At 42.5% G+C, this 21,715-nt stretch overlaps 1 protein-coding gene across 1 annotated transcript in view; it reads left to right on the forward strand.

Moving 5' to 3' along the window:
* The first annotated feature begins 3,124 nt into the window (after nt 1-3,124).
* Nucleotides 3,125-21,715, forward strand: part of LOC126275269 (discoidin domain-containing receptor 2-like) — a 741,207-nt gene continuing 722,616 nt past the window's right edge. Inside the window, exon 1 of the mRNA XM_049977182.1 lies at nt 3,125-3,276. The gene's annotated coding sequence lies outside the window, so the exon portion shown is untranslated. The remainder of the gene's footprint in view (nt 3,277-21,715) is intronic.

Genomic DNA, 21,715 nt, shown 5'->3' on the forward strand with positions numbered 1-21,715 from the left:
GGAGAGCATAAGGGAGCAATTGACAGGAATGGGGGAAAGAAATACAATAGAAGAAGAATGGGTAGCTTTGAGGGATGAAGTAGTGAAGGCAGCAGAGGATCAAGTAGGTAAAAAGACGAGGGCTAGTAGAAATCCTTGGGTAACAGAAGAAATATTGAATTTAACTGATGAAAGGAGAAAATATAAAAATTCACTAAATGAAGCAGGCAAAAAGGAATACAAAGGTCTCAAAAATGACATCGACAGGAAGTGCAAAATGGCTAAGCAGGGATGGCTAGAGGACAAATGTAAGGATGTAGAAGCTTATCTCACTGGGGGTAAGATAGATACTGCCTACAGGAAAATTAAAGAGACCTTTGGAGAGAAGAGAACCACTTGTATGAATATTAAGAGCTCAGATGGAAACCCAGTTCTAACCAAAGAAGGGAAAGCAGAAAGGTGGAAGGAGTATATAGTGGGTCTATACAAGGGCGATGTACTTGAGGACAATATTATGGAAATGGAAGTGGACGTAGATGAAGATGAAATGGGAGATACTATACTGCGTGAAGAGTTTGACAGAGCACTGAAAGACCTGAGTCGAAACAAGGCCACCGGAGTCGACAACATTCCAATGGAAATACTGACGGCCTTGGGAGAGCCAGTCCTGACAAAACTGTACCATCCGGTGAGCAAGATGTATGAGACAGGCGAAATACCCTCAGACTTCAAAAAGAATATAATAATTCCAATCCCAAAGAAAGCAGGTGTTGACAGATGTGAAAATTACCGAACTATCAGTTTAATAAGTCACAGCTGCAAAATACTAACGCGAGTTCTTTACAGACGAATGGAAAAACTAGTAGAAGCCGACCTCGGGGAAGATCAGTTTGGATTCCGTAGAAATGTTGGAACACGTGAGGCAATACTGACCCTACGACTTATCTTAGAAGCTAGATTAAGGAAGGGCAAACCTACGTTTCTAGCATTTGTAGACTTAGAGAAAGCTTTTGACAATGTTGACTGGAATACTCTCTTTCAAATTCTGAAGGTGGCAGGGGTAAAATACAGGGAGCGAAAGGCTATTTACAATTTGTACAGAAACCAGATGGCAGTTATAAGAGTCGAGGGACATGAAAGGGAAGCAGTGGTGGGGAAGGGAGTGAGACAGGCCTGTAGTCTATCCCCGATGTTATTCAATGTGTATATTGGGCAAGCAGTGAAGGAAACAAAAGAAAAATTCGGAGTTGGTATTAAAGTCCATGGAGAAGAAATAAAAACTTTGAGGTTCGCCGATGACATCGCAATTCTGTCAGAGACAGCAAAGGACTTGGAAGAGCAGTTGAACGGAATGGATAGTGTCTTGAAAGGAGGATATAAGATGACCATCAACAAAAGCAAAACGAGGATAATGGAATGTAGTCGAATTAAGTCGGGTGATGCTGAGGGAATTAGATTAGGAAATGAGACACTTAAAGTAGTAAAGGAGTTTTGCTATTTGGGGAGCAAAATAACTGATGATGGTCGAAGTAGAGAGGATATAGAATGTAGACTGGTAATGGCAAGAAAAGCGTTTGTGAAGAAGAGAAATTTGTAATATCGAGTATAGATTTAAGTGTCAGGAAGTCATTTCTGAAAGTATTTGTAGGAGTGTAGCCATGTATGGAAGTGAATCATGGACGATAAATAGTTTGGACAAGAAGAGAATAGAAGCTTTCGAAATGTGGTGCTACAGAAGAATGCTGAAGATTAGATGGGTAGATCACGTAACTAATGAGGTAGTATTGAATAGGATTGGGGAGAAGAGAAGTTTGTGGCACAACTTGACCAGAAGAAGGGATCGGTTGGTAGGACAGCGTGGAGGGTAAAAATCGTAGAGGGAGAACAAGAGATGAGTACACTAAGCTGATTCAGAAGGATGTAGGTTGCAGTAGGTACTGGGAGATGAAGCAGCTTGCACAGTATAGAGTAGCATGGAGAGCTGCATCAAACCAGTTTCAGGACTGAAGACCATAACAAAAACACTTCATTATTATAATAATATAAGCATATACTATAATATCTGATGTTATGTAACTATAAGTTCACCTTTTTTTGAGTAGTGACTTTGTTCGATTGGCTTAATCTATGCGACAAATTCAAATGGCTCTGAGCACTATGGGACTTAAATTCTGAGGTCATCAGTCCCCTAGAACTTAGAATCACTTAAACCTAACTAACATAAGGACATCACACACATCTATGCCCAAGGCATGATTCGAACCTGCGACCGTAGCGGTCACGCGGTTCCAGACTGTAGCGCCTAGAACCGCTCGGCCACCCCGGCCGGCAATCTATACGACAGCTTGCGCTTCGTGTATAAAGATATTTTACTCCATTTTATTTACGGTTGCTGCAAAGACTCTGCTACTGTGTAGGCGCAGTGATTAAGTACGGCTTACCTTGGGGTTTTACTAAAATGTTGGAATGATGAAATAATGTTTGTCTTATGTGGAGAAGTATTGCAAATTTGTATCGCACTGTTGGTAATGGAACTTTTGTAAGCCTGTGTCCTTATAGATTGGACATGGTACTTCCCTTTTCGTGGACGATGGAGGAAATGTACGTTTTAATTGAGCTAACGTGGTAATTTTACGTGCTCCTGGTTAGTAAGCAGTGTTATTTACGAACTAGAAACATTCCGCAACTGCCGCTGGAGTGCGTTGTGATCGCGTGTACCACGTTGGGGCCCACGTACCATATGCACAAGTCGCATCGTTTCTGAGCGTTCAGCAGCACGCTGAACTTAGCACGATCAACGTTGACGTTCGACAGCACGGCCCGTGTACCGACGGCTTTAGACCACGGTATCACGATGACCAGGCTACATTACAGTGTCACGTGGGAAGTTTGAACTTATCCGTTGAGGAGATCTAATAGGCATTAAACCCAGCTCTTCACTGTAGCGTTCAGACATGTGAGCTGGGGTTGGCTTCGCGAAGGCAGGAGCTGCCGCAATTACGCTTGCCTATTGAGGACGTCCGCCGTGGGGAAGCCCTCCACGTCCACGCCGCTGGTCACGCACGGCGGCGGCGCTAGTTGTGGCGGCCGGCCGGCAGACGGCGCTGGCGGCGGCCTCGCCGTCGCAGTGTGGCGCGGGCGCGCGTCCTGTCCGGTCTGTTGTGGTGGCTGTGCGAGCGGCGCTCCGTAGCGCAGCGTAGCGTGCGCCCCTACTGTGCGGTGCGGGTCGCCGAGTGACATGCCACGGGCTGCGCAGACGTCGCCGTCCCCCGTGCTCAGCTGAGCCGCTGCTCAAGGGTAAGCGCGTTTGCCAGCACACTTGCGCCTCCTTCTGTGACGAGTACGTCGCAAGTCCTTCATCCGCGGCACAACACCATCTGTTTTAGTTTTGTTATTTTTTTCTCTTTTCTTTTCCTGTTCCATGTGTAAGCAGCTTAGAGATAATGGTCAGGACACTGGTCATCGTATGTTTTTGTCAGGACAGTGAGCAGTCAATAATATAGGACGAACGCAGCAAACTGAAATTCTGGCGATTGTAACAAAATTTGATCGAAAGAGATTTTTACTTTTGTTTTATAACCAGTTTTAACCAATAATGGTCACCTTCACATCAGTCTGGAAGACTCAATAGTGTCTGCATGTGTGTGTGAATACAATAAATGTTCATAACATGTACTTATACTAGGAAAAGTACATCAGCGTTAAAGTGATACAGTCGTAGGACAACATGCTTGTGTCAATAGAACTAACTGTATATAAAACATTATAAAAATCTGTCAAAACTAAGGCACAAGATATCTAAGGATCTTTGCCTCTGTGTGTCGCCCGCTACTTGCTGACTTGACAAATGCGTTTGTGTCAAAGAACAAGAAAGATAGGTATTTTTATGTCATAAGACGATATTATTCTATTCATCAAGTGGGGCTTTTTCATCTGTTATGTTTACGTAAATTACGTGGAATTACAAGAAATGAAGAGGTTCCTTGCGGACTCAACGAGGAGAGGAACACGTGGGAGACATGGACAAGAATAAAGGGGCAAGACCATACAGCATGTTTTAAGATACCAAGGAATAAATAAAATGAAGAACAGTTGCCATTGAAGACAGGTACAAGTACTACATGTTCAAACATATATATCACTGTGACTCTGTGGCAATAGCACATTTAATAACATTAATCATTCACAAAAAATGGACAGAAATATCTAGCAGTATAACACCGTTGACACATTATGGCAGAATGGAGAGAAAAAGTAGGATGATGTAGGAGAGCATAAGCTCACATCATTTCCACAAGGGTACTGTTAATGAGATGATAAGGTGAACTTTGGCTGGAACTGTTAGGACGAGTGTTTGTAGTAATGGCGCCAGTAGGCTCCATTTAATTGGAAAGAGTGTACCTCAGTACTGTTAAACAGAGTGAACACAAAATACATTTCGGTTCTACCTCTATAATCACATCAAACCTGTCAAAACCATCAGGTATTGAGGCAGGGCAGCTTGAATGTCATGTACCCATAGTTCGTTATTGTTTCAATTTAACAACTAAGCTTGGTGCAACTGATACTTGCTTTCTAAAGAGCTAATTGTAACGTGGCTTCGCATGTGTGGCGATTTCTCCATTTGCTTTTGGTGGGACGCTATTCGCTGTATATGATTAAGTTCATCATTTAAAATGATATTTGTATATAAGTAAACCAAGTTAGAAATTTATTATTTGCTGTGAATTTAGTGTTCCGCTATCATCATGTTTCACATTAGCTACACTTTTTATTTCAGCTACAATAATTACTTCGTTGTCATTGTATTTTTGTTCTTGGCTCCAGATTCGATTATAGAAAGCAATGGAATATAGTACTTCGCAGATGACAAACGTCTTAAGTAATATCTCCGTGAACGTGCCTTTAAAAAAATGTTTGCCAGAGCCTCGTTTTGTTATTTATGGTACTATTTTTTCCTGTTTGAGTAACTTATAAGGGGATAGGCAGGTGTGTGTAGCCCTTTGTGCCAAATGGAGAACAAAAGTAGGTCATTTACACTTTCGTATAAAGCTTAGATTCTCTCGTCGAAGATCGCTAGAACCATCTGCTATTGCTGTGACAGGGGCTTACGTGTCTCTAAAAGTAGCCAGACGTCCTTAGCTGTGCCGAAATGTAACGCCACTCTCTGCCACATTGACATGCAGTATGTGTTATGTCATGGACATGGAAGAGACCATTGCTTACCAGTACGTATCGCGGGATTGATTCGCAAGGCTGAGGAGAATGACAATTGTTTGAGAATATTTGTCCCTTACGACAGCGTTAAGTTCATTAACTCAAGGTACGGCTGATCTCCTAAGCTCCTTGTGAACAATAGGTATTAGTAATTCCGGTCTCTGTTGACTAGTAATTTCGATCTCTGTGTGTTAGTTGTATGTGTAACAGGTGTACTTAACTGCGAAAAGGGTGCTTCGTATGTTGTGTTTTTCTTCCGTGTTGTTGCACATTGACATGAAACGAATCGGGAAGGTGGGTGACAGAGCCGGTTCATCACCTAATTCTCCTCTAGAAAGCAAGGGAAACGTAGAGTTTATTATCTCCGTCAGATGAATGTAGGTCGTCGATGCCTCGTGCGTAGAGACATTACCATAGTTCTCATCAACAGCCTGGGGTTGCTTCGAGAGTTACTGCTCTCCACGACCTAGCGACTTGGGCATAAAGGTGGATTAAGCTCGGTAGAGCCGAACGTAAGTGAGAGACATAATAGTGGTAGTATATTTAGAAGGAACTGCGTAACTGATACAGGAATGTTGGGTTATCTGACAGCTGAAAACATAAAATCCGATATCGGTGGCGTGCCATTTGTTCTAAAATGCTGCACACAAAAGAAATTTAGTTCTACGGACTGCGCTACACAAATAATTTTTAGTGAGATGTATAATAATCAGCAGAAGTTTTTCGTATGATTGGCTTTCTTGGATAGTTAAAGCTATAATTTATACTTGAAAAACAATACAAATCTACCTAAAAAGAGAAACTTGCTGAATTACTAACGAACTATTAGCCTAAACATGTCTTATTGTATGAGAACGACTCAAATGTAAAGTGGTACAATAAATAGTTCAAGATCAATGCGAACAATTTCCTTTCATTTTTGGCAAGTCGCGAATGCTTACAGGTTACATTATACTACCTCAACGAATTTAAACGAATTATCCTGATTTTCTGTTACCCGTACGATAGTTATCGGGTCTATATCACACAAAATACCCGCCTTGAGGCTATGGGAGCTACCCCAGGCAAAAGCTTGTAAGATTTTCAAATTCGAATGTAATAAAGGTATCATTTAAGTCAAGCATTTCTGCTACTGTACTGGGAAATATAAAATGTTTAATATTCTAAACAGAAAATGTGACAGTTTTAGTAATCACACTACCTTTGATTTCATCTAGTGTTTACTGCATATGTATATATGGCATCAAATTAGTCATCACTAAGACAAGTGGTAGCATTACCAATGGCGTAAAAGCCACGAAATTAGTCATCTCCATGAAGAATTACAGCAATACTAAAGTTACACATATCCAAAATAATATTGGTCTCCTTTACGTTTTCTGTATCTGTTTAGTAGGATGCGATTGTATATTTAATTTAAAATATTCGAATATGACTTTTGGAAAACTTGGTTCCCCCATTTGCGTATAGCTATACAACATACTAAGTTAGCGTCGTAAACACTGTCTGTGCTAGCACAGAAATAAAAGTGGCTAAGAGCAGCTTACGATAAATATTTAAGTTAATTCAAAACTACGGCAAGATTTTACACCTACGCTGAGAGTCGTGGTTTGAAATAACGTAAACCATATTTATTTAGACGGTGAAGCCCAATGATAAATTTTGAATAGTGCATTGCTAACTTTTAAACCATGCTCGAAATTAATAAACTGATGAATTCACAATCAGCAGTGTTCCGGTGCTAGTAATCGGAATCTCACACCTGTTTCACAGTTTAATGAAACGGCCTGATAAATCCTTTACCCTCTAACGCTTACAGTATTCAGTCACAGTTGGTTTAGTGGAAATAATAAAGCAGATGGTAATAGTGCAACAACAGATACGCAAATAAATTATATAAAACGCTACAGGTGTGCGTGTTTCTTGGGGAAAAAAGTCAGAATAACTTTTAGCTGAAGGAATGGATTACAAAGTGGTTTAGAAAGTTATGTGAATGCGGGAAATCAAGGAAGATACGTGTGAAACGTCCCCTTAGAAAAATTATACACGACTGGTATATGTGAAACGTCCTCTTTGAACAATTGTACACGACTGTGCTGAAACTGACACACAATAGTTTTTAGCGCAACGCAATCTGACTTTTAAAAATCCCTACAAACGAATGGCCCGGACTAACATTAATCTATACCTTTCACAAATCACTTACCTCACCAAAAACCTTCGTTACTCGAACTAGTGCAGTACAGCGAGCGCCACTACTGCCAGCTAAATAAAAGATTCCAACTACGGAAGTCACTAACTACTGATAGGCACAGTTAGCAAATGAAAGATTTTAATAGAGAACAAACAATGTATTTACCTTTAGTCATAATATATATATCAGTTCATGACACCAATTCTTACAAATTTCAAAACTCCGCCATCTCTCTCCCCACGTCCACCACTGCTGGCGGCTCTCCTCCAACTGCGCAACGCTACGCGCTGTTAGCATCCAGCTGCCGCTGCCCGACACTACAATGGCAGACAACAATGCAAACCAGCCACAGACTGCACATGGCACAGCCAGTGATTTTTCATACAGAGCGCTACGTGGCGTTACCAATAAGAAAACGGACAGAGCCTACTTACACGTGTAACGGAACTGGACCTGGGGTCTGCGTTGTTGAACTTGTACATGGAATACCGGATTAGTAAAATTTAAAGATACCGTAGGACCATTGTAGGGGGGGACCAGCGTTGTAGGCGGTGATCACAGCAAGGAAGACAACAGGAGGGAATAGACACAGACAAATAGAACATTCTTCAACAAAAGAACATGGTCTCTGCCATGCACTTCACAGTAGTTTGCAGAGTGTGTGTGTAAATATAGATTTTATGAAATGTTTACATTTTACAAAACAACAACTTGTCAGAGGACGCATTGCGTGGGAAAAGTGAAGAACGTTCGTATTCGGTTGTTCGAGATTAAGGGAGGAATTAAATATAAATTTTAGAAGTATTAGGATGTGAGACGTTTTACATTTATGGGAAGTAGTTGCCTGAAGAATGAATGGGGTAGGGAGACCATTTTCTAAGGTAGCCAGGACAATTAATACAGAATACAATAATATAGGGATAACTCGAGTTAGAAGAAAAGTTTGCATCATGTCGTATATTGACGAAGCAGTGAGGCATGAGAGAGGTGCTTAAGCGGAAAGATTATTAATACACCATAGGGACCATAAAAACAACCTCCTCTATTACTGCTGCTGCTACTACTACTACTACTACTACTACTAATAATAATAATAATAATACTCAATAATAATCAAGCGTTGTATGATAGTAATGAACGATAGTGATAAATATTCTGTAATAACATGGTAATGCAAAAAAAAATCGGGACTTATGTCTGTACTATTTACTGGAGAAGACTAGATTAAGTTCTTTATGATACAAGGGAATCCTCAAAGAATTCATAAGCAAGTAGCTTTTGTAAAGCATAAAGTATTTTATAGATGTGAACAGGTACGTCACTATCTGCCAACCCCAGGTATGGTAACATATCTCAATAACGCAAATTTTGGCTATCAAAGATTTGTTGGTTCGCGTCCCAAAGTAGGAAAGCCTTTAAATTCTACACGGCTATGTCATTGATCTTCATTATTTCCCTAGCCATACTTCAGCTGTAGTTACTTGTACTGGCGACCACATTATTACTCGTACACTTGGAGACTGTCAATAAAGTTTTTTGTGCCTGTGATCGCATTGTCGGTGTGTAAGACGTCCGACGTTTCGGCCACTACTGCAAGCGATTGCATTGTCAATGTGTAAAACTTCTTCAGCCACTTGTGGTAGTGACCGAAACGTTGGAAGTCTTACATATTGACAATGCGATCACAGACAGAAACGAATTCTGACTGTGACGGTGGCCTCGGAAGCCTATGTTGCATGTATACTTGTAGATGTTGCTTTGTCAGTGCATACCGTGGTCTCCAAAGTAGGGCGAGAACTTTTGGGGAAGCGACACTGTAAAACGGAAACGAAAAACGAAAGAAGTAACGAGAGAATATTCCTGTTCATATACACTCTCTGTAGCTTTATCAGAAACTAGTCACTGCAATAAATTCTGATTTGGGAGCGTAACCGTGGAATGCAGTCGGTACGTTTGGCGACAAAGGGTGAGGTGGTCGGTCTGCATGATACGGTTCGGCTCGGCCCTCGGCGCGGCGGCAGCGAGCTGGCGTGCCATCGGCAGCATGCAGTTTATTGACTGGGAGTGTTACGGCTTCCTGGCACGGAACTCAGTTTTTCGAGCGTCGATAGCATGCGCGACATTCAGAAATGCCGTTTACAGAAATATCTCGTGAGCTGGGCTCCGCGTATCTTATTGTAGGGTTTGTTGACATTCTCCTCGGTGCCACTATTTTTTCTCGTTATCAGATCTGTCCTTTCTCCCTGTCTCCAACGGGAGTACCTATAACAGTTTGTTAGAAAAAAGAATGCGAGACTGTGGCAGACATCGAACAGAAGTCTTCTAAATATATTTTTATTTACTTTGTAATATACGTCCGGTATAGAGGCGGGTAAATTACGGAACTAGTTCATTGATGACCGCTTATTTTTTGGATCCTTTAACATTTTTTCTCACACCATATCTGTGTCATCTAATTTTTATGCCATGTAGGTTTTGCAGAAAAATCAAAAGCGGAAACTAGAAGTAGTGCGCCCAATAACAGAGTCGTACAAAAATTGATTAGCTTCGTGGGAAGAGAGAAACAATTTTGAGATATAACAACAAACTGTTCTGGATAAACATGTTCCAGGTCAGTAACCGTTGGATGTTCCGACTTACTTGAAACAGATTCTGCACATCTTCTGCGTCACAGGATAAGATGCTAATTCCGCGTTTTTTATGGGGTGACGGCCGATCCCTCCTCTACGCATGTCCGTGCATTAATTTTTAAACGAAAATTCATTATATATTTCTAATGAAATGTTTAAATCCTCTCGTGACACGTATTTCATTAAGAAAGAAGAACTATATAGCGGATATCCCGGCAGACATGATGAATATTCAGATATAAGACAAATTATCACTCGTTGACATTAATTCACAGTATCAAAGATGAAAAAATGCTCATATCTGTTAAGGTATGCAGTTTAGAACCCATTACTGCTCATGTATTTCTTGTTTTCATCCACACTGCCACATGTCAAAACACAGAAAGCAAAGAGCTTGCTGTATAAGAGATTTGTTTCACAGTACCGAAAATGATGACGTGTTTATTGCTCTTAAGATATTCATTTTGGAGCTCGTGTTTACTAGACTTTTTGCTTCGAATGATCGTTCCTGTCAGATATCTGAAAATCGATCATTTCTCCTGGGACATACGCGATAGGTAATAAAAAAGACACCATTAAAAATTTTTGAAATATTTGGATAAATGTCGTTTACCCGTCGAACTTAAGCTTCGGTATAAGACCCGAATTATGTCGACGTCTTGCCACAATATTTCGGTTGACAACCATTCAGCCATCTGGAAGTGCGTGTATGTATATGTTTGTGTGTGTTATACGGAAGATTGCTGGTGCAGGTTGCTAAGTTTTACCAAAAATAGGTGTAGAGGCCTTACTGGTGCACATTGCTACGTTTTACCAAAACCAAGAGCACAGGCGTAGCTCCACACATTACCACTTCATGAGCGTCTTAACGCCCTCTTAGAATACTGCACCATCTGAGACGGGCAGGCGCATGCGTAATGGTAATACTACATACGTGCTCCCTGTCAGGATTGGGACCCACGTACTTAAAGTTCAGGTGTCAACATAATAAAATCATTTGTCGCTACACGTGCCTGTAGTCGAGAGATTCTTTCTTCTCGATGTATGAAAGATATCACCTGGATCCAGTTGAAGCTGCAATCATGATTAATAAGACCCTCCACCAAATATATTTCCACAGACTGCCTGGTAACTGAATCTCAAATTGATTTGCTAGAGGCGACGATCTCCATGGCAGAATAAACTGCTTGACCATGGCTGACTTACTGGACTCTAAAAGGCTCGTGTGGCGATCATGTTCAACGCAAGTGTTCCATGTACTGTAGAACTACGTAGTTCTCGACTTGAGGAAACGAATGGACTCCACTTAGTCCGACTGCTCTCTAACCTTCAGATGATTATCTCTTATGTTATGGAGGCCGAAAAGTCAATATAGAATAGGACACTGCTTTAAGAAAAACATCTAATTTCGTTTTCAAATTTTATTTTTAACAGCTCATAGAATATGAACATCGAAACTTGAACCTTGCCATTGATAAATAGTTTTAATGGAAGCTAAAGTCGCAGTTATGGGCAAGCATGTCGAAAAGTGAGTTCCCGCCAATCGGGTCATCTTATGTTAAGTTTAATTTATAATTATAGTAAAGTTATAAATTATTCACCATAGATGCAAAACGGCTCATGCCAAGAAGGCGAGATTTCTAGAACTATTGGAAACTGAGCAAGAAACGGCGAATTCAGTGAACGAAAGGAACACTATCTCGGTAATGTACGAAACTGGTGGAACCTGAACCAGGAACGAGGGAAGACCTGGCAGAGAACAAGATGGTTCAAATGGCTCTAAGCACTATAGGACGTAACATATGATGTCATCAGTCCCCTACACTTAGAACTACTTGAACCTAAGTAACCTAAGGACATCACACACATCAATGCGACCGTAGCAGCAGAGAGGTTCCGGACTGAAGTGCATAGAACCGCTCGGCCACAGTGGCCGGCCAAAGAACAAGACTAATCCAATGAGTCCGAGGGGCGAACGAGACCGAACTTAGGGGACTGATGAACGAAACGTCGTTCCTCAGTCCTTCCACTTAGGTGAGCGGCTCTTTGGCTACCGATCCACCTTTAGTCCGTTCCTCAAGCTCAAAGACCAGCGAAATTGACAGACTATTTGAGCTAATAAATAGTTCTGTCCATATGGAAGAAAGGAAGAAATATTAAAGCTAAACGGTCCGTCGATGAACTAGTCATTAGAGATGGATCAGAGTTTCTGACTCAGGAATCCTGGGAAAAATTTGGTTAAAGCCTTTCCTGTTATTTCCTTACTTGATTTAAGGAAACAGCAAAATTCTACATCTGGAAGAGCAGGCTGAGGTTTGTAACGTCGTTTTCCCAAAGAGAGTACAGTCTTTTACCACTGTGCGAACTCGCTGTCTAGTCCTGTCAAGATATTTTGGTTTTTATACAAGTAACGTCTCGTTGACAGAACTCTGATTGTACACTACTGGCCATTAAAATTGCTACACCAAGAAGAAATGCAGATGATAAAAGGGTATTCATACGACAAGTATATTATATTAGAACTGACGTGTGATTACATTTTCAAGCAATTTGGGTGCATAGATCCTGAGAAATCAGTACCCAGAACGACCACCTCTGGCCGTAATAACAGCCTTGATAAGCCTGGGCATTGAGTCAGAGCTTGGATAGCGTTTACAGGTACAGCTACCCATGCAGCTTCTACACGATACCACAGTTCAGCAAGAGTAGTGACTGGCGTATTGTGACGAGCCAGTTGCTCGGCCACCATTGACCAGACGTTTTCAATTGGTGAGAAATCTGGAGAATGTGCTGGTCAGGGCAGCAGTCGAACATTTTCTGTATCCAGAAAGGTCCGTACAGGACCTGAAACATGCTGTCCTACATTATCCTGCTGAAATGAAACACGGATGCGACCATAATCATGCTGTAAACAGAACCTGGATTCATCCAAAAAAATGACGTTTTGCCATTCGTGCACCTAGGTTCAGCGGTGTGTAGGGTACACCATCGCAGGCGCTCCTGTCTGTGATGCAGCGTCAAGGCTAACCACAGCCAAGGTCTCCGAGCAGATAGTCCATGCTGCTGCAAACGTCGTCGAACTGTTCGTGCAGATGGTTGTTGTCTTTCAAAAGTCTCCATCTGTTGACTCAGGGATCGAGACGTGGCTGCACGATCCCTTACAGCCATGCCAGTATGATGCCTGTCATCTCGACTGCTACTGATACGAGGCCGTTGGGATCCAGCACGGCGTTCCATATTACCCTCCAGAACCCACCGACTCCATATTCTGCTAACAGTCATTGCATCTCGACCAACCCGAGCAGCAATCTCGTGATACGATAAACCGCAATCGCGATAGGCTACAATCCGACCTTTATCAAAGTCGGAAACGTGGTGGTTCGAATTTCTCCTCCTTACACGAGGTATAACAACAACTTTTTACGGGGCAAAGCCGGTCAACTGCTATTCGTGTGTGAGAAATCGGTTGGAAACTTCCCTCATGTCAGCACGTTGTAGATGTCGCCACAGGCGCCAACCTTGTGTGAATGCTCTGAAAAGCTAATCATTTGCATATCACAGCATCGTCTACCCCTAGGTTAAATTTCGCGTCTGTAGCACGTCATCTTCGTGCTGTAGCAATTTTAATGGCCAGTAGTGTATTTCAAGAATTGTCTCTCATTATTTTAATTTAGTGTTCCATTTTGTTTCATCGGCCTTCAAGGAGTAGGGCGTGGGCGTATAGTGTATCGCGCAGCACTCTAGCTTCTGGGACCAGGCGGTGAGCCAGTTCTGGATTGAATCCTTGCGGCAGAATAACGATACTTGGCTTGGTACATCTGCCAGGTTGAATGTGGTTTACAGACGGTTTCCAGCGCTCTCACTGGGGTGGTCACCAGTATCTGACATTGAAAGTACGATACAGAAGAATAAGAATACGATAACACACAGAACAAAGAATTCATTAGTTGAATTCCCCTTCTCAGGTGACCTGACGACTGCGCCGACAGTGTCACTCTGCCAAGAAGTTGCAATAACATACATTTGCCAAATCATGAAAACATCGGACCTCGTGTGACAGGATAAACGCTATGAAAGAAAAGCTTAGGTGGAAAACGTCGGAAAGAATGAAGGAAGATTTTGATTTAGTGTCCTGTCGGACGACGTGGTTCTTAACAACAGAGCTCCAGTTCAGTTTCAGAATGTTGGTAATGCATATCGGTGGTGCGTTTTCCAGTGAAACCATCCCGACATTCACCTCTGTTGGACTAAGGAGAACAGAAAATTTTAATTTGGATGGTATGACAGGGGTTTCAACCTTACTCCTTCGGAATAAGAGCCTGTTGTGGCAACCTCTGTACCTAGTCGCACGGTTTACATTGTGAAATACATTATAGACTCCTCTGATACTCTAGAACAGAATTCAAGCCAATTAACATGTTATTTTCTTTGACTGCTTTCAGGAATGATTTCAAAAATTGCGGAATCCAGAACGAATGTCGAGAACGATTTCCACGTCTGCACATCGAGCAGAACCGTACCAGCATTTAGTGATGAGTGGTACAGAGGACAGGAGAAGACGCTCATAACTGTCGGGAATGGTCAGTTTCAAATAAGTATTAGCCACTCAGACGAAAGCAATCGTGGAGATGGAAGTACAGCCAGTATGCCTCATTGACTTTGCAGGGAGCAACGTACAATATGAATTCGAACCGAACATCGTGGGCAGCCTACGCGAACTGTTTTCATCACACTGTGACTTATCGGCTAGTACTGGCCATGCTACTGGGATAATGATTTGTGTATGTGTAACTAGCGGACAGGAAAGGTTCGTTCGCAGCAATGCACTTAACACACTGTACAACTTCGTCGGTAATACGAATGTTTTTGGGTGGGGTCCGCCTTTACAAAACACAATTTTGTTTGGGACGAAAAAAAAATTGTGTTTTGCTAGAGGCGGAACCCGCCCAAAAACAATTGTATTGTTACTGAAAACACAGACAATAGAGCTTCAACCTGAAGATGATTAATTCGTAGGCAGTGTTGGATACACGCTGTATCACTACAACGACTGATGGCATTGCTGTGTCTACGGCCTGGCGCACTGAGCTGAAGGCTACTCTGGTGTCACGCAACATACTACGTTGACTTCTACTATCCAGAAGGTACTTAGGGTAGAAGAAGCTGCCTACGTTCAACTTGCCTCTGATTTGACACATCCTACACACGATCGTAGCAGGATACATACATAGATGTAATAAGAACTGATCTAATACTACTGCCTATACAGTTCCACGATCCTGTTCAATACAGTATGTTACCTTATGTGGTTTCAACATGAAGTGGCAGCTGGCCGTAGTGGTCGAGCGGTTCTAAGCGATTCAGTCTGGAACCGCGCGACTGCTACGATCGCAGGTTCGAATCCTGCCTCGGACATGGCTGTGTGTGATGTCCTTAGGTTAGTTAGGTTTAAGTAGTTCTAAGTTCTAGGGGACTGATGACATCAGGTGTTAGGTCCCATAATGCTCAGAACCATTTGAACCATGAAGTGGCACCAGCACACTTTTCACTCGGTGAACAACAAAGGATTAGTCATCTTGGCTCTGTTCCTAGACCAGCTTCGTCAATAGATTGAATGACTTCTTCTTGGAGTATGTTGAAAGAAAAGTTTACGAGACAGCAGCTGTCACATGGTCTCGGTTGCCAGAATTAAAAAATTCTTGCAATTATTTAGCGAGTAAGAAAATCGATGGTGCATCGCTGTACAGTCTATGGCGATAATCACGGTTGATATTTGCGAAAAGTACGTGAGGGCGACAATTATGCATCTGTTACGCGCTCTATTGCTCACTAACAGAAGTGACTGAATGTACTGTGAGAAAACTGTACATGTTTGGTCTGAGGGATGTTTCATTCGTCTAAATCACCTACATCATACTCCGTCAGCCACCTAATGGTCTGTCGTGGAGGGTTCTTTTTGTACCACTAACTGAGCCCTTCATCCTTGTTCCACTCGCGAATAGCACGTGGGAAGAATGATGGTGAATAAGCCTTTGTATTGGCTCTAATTTCCAGAATTTGCTCCACGTTGTCATTACGGGAGACGTATTTGGGGGGGGGGGGGGGGGAAGTAAGTAATATATTGTCCTATTCTTCCCGGAAAGTGCTCTCTCGAAATTTCAATATCAAATCTCTACGTGATGCACTACGCTTCACATATAATGTCTGCAATGGAGTGTGTTGAGCATGTCCATAACCCACACGTGCCGAGTGAACAATCCCGTGACGAAACGTTCCGCTCTTCTTTGAATCTTCTCTATCTCTCCCGTCAGTCCTATCTGACATATAGGTTGGATGAAGAATGCTCAAGAGTCAGTCGAACAAGTTCCTTATAAGCTACTTCCTTCGTGGATGGGTCACATTTCCTTAAGATTCTTGCTATGAATCTGGGTGTGGCATCTGATTTTCCCACCATTTGTTTTATGTGGTTATTCTACCTAAAGTCGCTCTGAATAGTTACTCCCAGATATTTTGCGACTGATAGTAGTTCCAGCAGTTTGTCACCACTAGTGTAGCTATGCAGTACTGGATATCTTGTCCTATGTATGCGCTATATATAACATTTAATTATGTTCAGGGTCAACTTCCAGAGCCTGCACCATTCATCAGTTCTCTTCAGCTCATTCTGCAAATTAATTACCACATCTGGCGATGCTACTTTTTTATAGACAACTGCATCATCTACAAACTGCCTTAGAGATGATCCGACGCTTTCTAGTAGATCACACACTTCCTTGGGGTACTGCCGAAATTACCTTTACATCTGTCGATTCTGTTCGTTAAAGGCGACGTGTTGAATTCTGTCTGCAAGGAAGCCTTGAATCCAGTCGCAAATCTGCTCCGATACTCGGTAAGATGCTGCCCTGAATAGCTGGTTCTCTAACTATCCGCTGAAAGTAATTTTCGGACAAGACATCCAGAACAACGTCGCACTAATCCCTGCTTCTGGCAGCAGTTTTGACATCATGACACTCCCAGTCTATACCTGGAAAGTTGAAGTAACTCCCTATTACAACAGCATGATCACCAAAATTACTCCGTATTTTGTGCGCTACGTTTTTATGATTGCATATTACAGGATTTCTCACCGTCATTATAGTTTTAACATAGAAACGCGGGTATTAAGTGTCACAAACAGAGTATACCACAATTAAATTGCTACTCTGTAACGAGCCACCGGAGACGACGGATCGCTTATACCAAAACACTCAGAAACTAACTGTGAAAAATTTCCGACATTTTGTTGATGAAGTTGGTGTTCACCCTGTGCTTGGAGTCGCCTCATTTAGCTTCCTCAGCTGGGTAGCTGGATAATGTATGTGGGCGAGCTCTCGGAGCTCACTGCTACACATTGGTATTGATAGCTTATTACAACACCGTATCGAAAGAAGTCTCTGCGCGTTTGATTGCCGTTATTTCACACACAAAATAAACGTAGCAGATCAATCTCAAGACATTGGGGGATTACCCGGTAATCAATAATCACTGTAACTGTGGCTCAGATATTTCTCCCACCCACAGGATTCAGTCTCTTTAACGAAGGTGGCTGATGGATTTTAATAGAGGTATGTTAAATAACTTAGTCTCGCTATATTTCACCCGTGAGGCGGTGTTGGGTTCGCGGTTGTAACTAAACCTACAGGACTAATGAAACAAAGGAATTATAGGATCTCACGACAACTTGCGTCAGCATCTTGTGGTCCACTGCTTACCGTCGCTGGGCTTAAATCGCGGGGATCCGTGTTCCATTCCCGGCTGAGTCGGAGATTTTCTTCGCTCTTGGACTGGGTTTCCTTGTTGTTCTAATCATTTCATCCCATCTTCGAAGACGTAAGTTGCCGAACTTGTGTCAGGCGGCTGAAAATCCCTGTCACTATGATGTTCATTTTTGGAACGCTACCTACGACCAGCTTACGACTTAGAGACAAGGATGAATCTTTCTGCGGAACCTGACCATCATTTTGCAGGACAGTGCTCAAGCACGTGCAGCGCAAGCTGTTACTGATTTGTTTGACTGATAGGGCTGGTAAGTGCTATACCACCTACTGCAATCCCCTGACATAATCCCTCGGGGGTAAGTTCACCTCCATTTCTAAACTGAAGGAAACACTTCACGGCATTCGCTTCAGAACTGTTACAAATTCGTCGACCTGTCAACTCATCTGGCATTGCTAAGACTGTCCTACGACTTCCACATCACTGGCAACGGTTTATACACAAATGGGTCTGAGCACTATGTTACTTAACATCTGTGGTCATCAGTCCGCTAGAACGTAGAACTACTTAAACCTAACTAACCTAAGGACATCACACACATCCATGCTCGAGGCAGGATTCGAACCTGCGACCGTAGCTGTCACGCGGTTCCAGACTGAAGCGCCTAGAACCGCATGGCCACACCGGCCGGCTGGTTATACACAATGCTGCTTTGCAGGTCAGTAAAACTTTGAAACACCTATCCATTTTTTAGGAGATGTATATAATAGTTATTAAGTTTCCAACCCTCGTATTTCGACATGCACTTGAATGAGAACCGTTACTTAAACTCACATGTCTCTCAGATGTGCCAAAAAGCTGACAAAGTTTTGCACAAATTAGTAAGACTTGGCACAATTGGATTTAAGATTCCTATTCAACTGTTTAAACTTTCGCATTGGGGCACTCACTGCTGTCGTATCATTTGCAGCCGGTTTCTGGGCATACAGACTGCAATGCAACAGACACAGTTCAATGCTAAGGGGTACTGAGAACCGCGTGTTGCACAGTCTCGCGGCAGCTTTCGGGACAAGAACGGTGGAAGAACTATTAGTCGTACTAGGCGCGTGTCATTAGTTTCGTCCTACTTGAAAAAAAAAAAAAACAAAAAAACACACATTTATGCTGATGACCTGAAATTGCATCCAAGACAAAACCAATCAACTGGAAGATAGGTATCGAAATGGGCAAAGATCGTAGGCTCAAACCTCAACGCAAACAAAAGCCAAGTGGCCCTGGTAGGCCATATTAGGTTAATTAGCACAGAGTATCGAGAATCCCTATCATTTTTAATCTTAAACGGTACTGATCTCTCTTTTCCCCCTTAGCGAAGAATCTGTGGGAACTAACAGAGGAAAAGCTGGATTGGGACTGAGCACAATGCTGCATTGTACAAGAAGGCATCAGCATCCCTCCATACCCTACTAAATTATTAAGAGCTCTTCCCTTTCGACCAGAGAAAGAAAGCACTACAAAGGCTTATACGTCGGTGTTATCTTGAAAGATCTTCCTCAGTAATGCTGTGTCCGAATTGGTGATGAACACCTGCTTTCCATGTATCTGTGTCGTTCGTCACTTTGATGATATTTCACCACTATTGGCTAATGCAGACAAGTGTAGATACTTCCTTGCACTCTGCGTTCTCTACAGTATTATCAATATAAATTGTGTCTCGTATCTCTTCTCGGCCTTAACACTCCTTGCACATCATAGCTGGAATACTCGTTCCCATCACAGCAATATTCTCTCTGTCCCAATGCATCACTCAGCCAGTCGTTGGCGAGAACCTGACTGGAATGAGCTCCCTTGTAATATTAGGTACCTTAATAACGCCCCCACCTTCAAAAGACGGTTTACGACAAATCTTCTGAAGCAACAATAGCGTCATACCTTTGTGAGACCTAAGTTTCTCCTGCGGTATACAACTTTCAAATAACTTCCGGGAATTCAGCCTTTTCAAGGCAACTGCCGGAATATCGGCGGTCGCTGAAAGTGTTACCTGACTGAATTATCGGAAATTATTTGGACGTCATACCTTTGTCCCACTACGCACCCGTTACCCCATTACATCTCTCTTTCGAACTAGATCTCCCTCATTTTCTCATGCTCACAACTGGTGCACTTCACCTAAATTTCTGTGTCTCATAACTCGAAGGAAATGATTTTGATTCCCCCGTAAGTACTTTATGCGTCTGCTAAATTACGATCGAATTCAGGGTTCCACAACTCCAACAACGTGATGGGAAAAACTTGGAGGAAACGCTATAGTCAGCAGTGTGCAGCTCAATTTAGCACATTCGACCGGTAAGTCAGGCTCTGAATAAGCCTGTTGCCTAATTAGCGCGTTGCAGGATGAAATAAAAGGAATAGAAACAGAGGGTTGTCTAAAGAGTAGTCTACATGACTGCGTTAGTACGCTTCATTCGAGGCAGACGAAAGTGTGAAAGCTGATTTAATTTTCAATCGAAAAAATCTTGTTGATGGGCCACGCGACCTGTGAAACAACGGTGCTTGTTGTGGAAGTGACTGTATGCGAAGCCATACGAAGTGCAGCTGCTCCTGATGGTAAAGGCTGCGGAACACATGCTAACTCGGCAACAAGTTCAGGGGCTGCGGCTGCACGACCGGCCAGGCAACAGGGCAAGGGCCGCCGCCTTCACCCCCCTCCCCGCACTCCTCCACCCACCCACACACGCCACACCAGTCACCCAGTCGTTTGAAAACATCCTGAATGTGCACACCATATGTGTAGGACATAGCATCACTTACCACGAACGCCAGCTTACTATGTTTATAAGTACGCCTGTTTCATACATTATAACTGAAATCGTGATTTGGTGGGGACCCAGTACCGTTAAGGACTACAGTTGTGTTCATTTGATGGGCGTCTTTTGCTAAACCTAGCAGGAATCGCTTACATTTTAACAGGTGATGATTCCTGATAACTGTCAGTGGTGTAAACTGGTGACCAGCACGAACATCGGCTTGGAGTGCTCCGCTCCCCCCCCCCCCCCCCCCATACCTCCCCCCCCCCCCCCCGCGTGTTCTCTATCTACATCACCCCATTTCTTTGTTTAATCTTCATCACTAATTAGGTTACTAATTCTTTTATTGAGAGCGACACGACTTTACAATGAAACAAAATATGCAGCCAATGGCTTGGTACAAGACATCGTCGAAAGACATATTGCTTGTAACACATATGTAATCGCATGATTATTGTTCCACGCTCTATCAATTCAACGCTGTGACAAAGGAAACATAAAACGTAAAATAAATTCCATTTTCTTTGTTTAGGCTCACTTGGCAAAACTACAGAGGCATCGACCAGCGGCTCAAAATAAGTAAACATCTACTTACCAGAGCATTCCAATTCGAATCTGATAGCTACTGCAATCCTTTCCCATTTAAATTCCCACCATTTCTGTCCATTCCTCTACATCCTTCAGAGCACAGTTCGCGATCAGCCTCACTGGCGGTGACACAATGACCGGTGGACCTATAAGTTTAATTATCAGAAATTATTATTATTATTGCAACGGACGCACCTAAATGCGTAAAACTCTGCCGATATTATCAATGTCTACAACGTTTCTCTAAAAACTGCTAGGCTACCTAGTGAAATTTCATTATCGTTATCATAAAATCTGATATGTAACCGTACAACTTGTATTACGAAAACCCGTATTCCGAGATTTCAGTACCCAAACATTTTCTGGAACTTCCTACTATCGGACGTGTAGATTCTGACAGAGAACTAAAAAACTACAATGAACTACTCTTCCTATAAATCATAAAAAATCAATGCTCCTGTACCTGACTGCGATTTTTAAAATAACCTCTAACGTCTCCTAAGAAATATACTTTAGTATTCATTCACGCAACAGACAACTTACCTCGT

This window comes from Schistocerca gregaria, chromosome 1 (assembly GCF_023897955.1).
Source record: "Schistocerca gregaria isolate iqSchGreg1 chromosome 1, iqSchGreg1.2, whole genome shotgun sequence".
NCBI lineage: Eukaryota > Metazoa > Arthropoda > Insecta > Orthoptera > Acrididae > Schistocerca > Schistocerca gregaria.